Consider the following 2261-nt stretch of genomic DNA (forward strand, 5'->3'; position numbering starts at 1 on the left):
TCAGAGGTCAACGCCTGCCTTGCTGATGCCCCCTTCCCAGCGTATCTCGGCCGAATGCCGACGGGGTCGTGGTCCCGCCAGAGGCGGTAAAGCTCCTCCTGGAACGGACACATCATGCGACTATTACTGCTCTTGAAATTGCTGCCACATATCTTTTGGTATTGCATATAAAAAAAAAAAAAAAAATATCATCCTGTATTTTATGACCAAGCGAAGTCACGTTGAAATCACATTGTGTTCAGACGAAAAATCGCGATCAGGGGAAATCGGAATGCGAACCAACATTCCGAAGTGGTTTGGGGATCGAGGCGCTTTCAATGCGACTTGGAGTGTTCGGATGGGGCCGATTGAAACCGGCTTTGGTTGAAACAACATTCATTGATTCCGTCTGAACAGGGCCTTTGAGGCTTGATAGAGGCGGGTCTCTGATTAAATTAGTCATGCACATTAGGGTGAAACATGGTCCCTGCATTCAGGAAACAAATCCTTCACATGCGCAGCCTACGTGGAATTCTGAAAATTAATTGGAATGATTATGTCACTAATGTAGACGTTCTCACACGTGCCAATTTTAAAATCCATGCATGTACACACTGCTGAAACAGCGCCGACTCCGCTGGCTCGGACGTGTTTGCCGTATGTCAGACGGGAGAATTCCAAAGGACCTGTTGTAACAGTGAACTTGCCAACGGGACAAGAGCACGTGGTCATCCTCACCTGCGCTTTAAAGACGTTATCAAACGGGACATGAAAGACATGGACATAGATACTAACACATGGGAGACACTAGAGAAAAAACAACAACAGGACACTCTGGAGACAGGAAGGGCTTACAACGGGGAAGAAAAACAGAGACTCGCATCAGAGCTGAGACGTTTCAAACGCAAAATAAGAATAAAGTATAGGGTATAGATGTAGATGAAGTGCTTCATGGTCTTTGAAGACCGACGAATGCCTAGTACTACTACTACTATACTATTGGACACAAAAGGCTATATATCTTGTATAACGCCTACCACGTCTTGTGGTAGGGATGGCGTTTGAATTTACTGCAGCTACAGGTGTCATTTTTTCCTTGTGTGGTAATGTCTTGGCGGAAAACTGGTTTAAAGAAAAAAAAAAATTAGTCGTCAGTGGATATGAAGATCGCTCTATGTCCGATGTCATCGGCCATTGTTTCCAGTGCCAGTCGGTCTCAGACTCCACGTGGCTGATAATCTATTTCTGATAGTGGAAGGAGGTTTGGGCCATCGATTTAGTTTCTTTGTAAGGGACTCAAGGGAGAACTCTGGATCCTTCTTTTGTTCCTATTTGGGTTTTGGTGGTCAAGTACAGGTTTCCTTTCATCGCACATTGTGGAAATGAGACAGCAGCTGCGGGCTATTATGGGCACATAAGAAGTCAGATTTATCGGCTCCCAGATTATAAGGTACTAGTAATAGCAGCGTTGGTTGGCAGTAACATGCTAGTTCTACATGAAAGTCTGTACTGGTTTGCCGAACTGCAAGTAGACATCACAGTCAAGCTATATTGCAGACGCAAAAAAAGAAAAAAAAAATGCAGGAGCTATTTCAGAGGTGAAAAAAAACATTTCAAATTTCAAGTACAGATACAGGTAGCCACTTGTGATACAAAGGGCGTTTTAGAACCTTTTTGATAGTAACATCCGGTCGATAAAACTGTGAAAAGGCAGATTTGAGAGTTGGGGGATTTGAAACAAAAAGTATGAGAGACAAGTATGCAATGCCGCTCCTGCCTTTTTTTATTGAGGAACGATAGTCTGTCCAGCGTTTTATGTGCGTATGTACTTAGTGGGTCCATTCCGTTTTCAAATGGTGGGGGAAGTTACAGAGGGAGCACTTCCATATTGTCCGTGCGTAAGGTGCGGATAGGTGGAGTGCCAAGAGCAAGAAGAGGTCTGGGCGGCCTATAGCTATATGACAAAGTTTATTTCAATACAGGCATCTAACCCCTGGGACTTGAGTTCGTCCGCGCCCCGATCAGGTTGCTGTACTTAGGGCCATTGTGTCCCAGTCTGCTATACTTCTTTGAAAACTTAGAACTTGGTAGTTGTTGATCACACCATTTCCATTGTTTCTCGGTCTGTAGGTTTGAGGGGGTAAGATGTGGGTACGTTAGATTTGGGAAATCCAGCAAGGGCTAGGACGGTCAGATCCTGGGCTCGCCCAGGGCAAGCTATCCCAATGTGCAGAGACGAGGGGGAGTTACAGCCGCAGTAGAGGGGTACGGGTTAGAGCCTC

The sequence above is a fragment of the Branchiostoma belcheri genome, unplaced genomic scaffold (genome assembly GCF_001625305.1).
Source record: "Branchiostoma belcheri isolate BF01 breed outbred unplaced genomic scaffold, Haploidv18h27 scaffold407, whole genome shotgun sequence".
NCBI classification, from domain to species: Eukaryota; Metazoa; Chordata; class Leptocardii; order Amphioxiformes; family Branchiostomatidae; genus Branchiostoma; species Branchiostoma belcheri.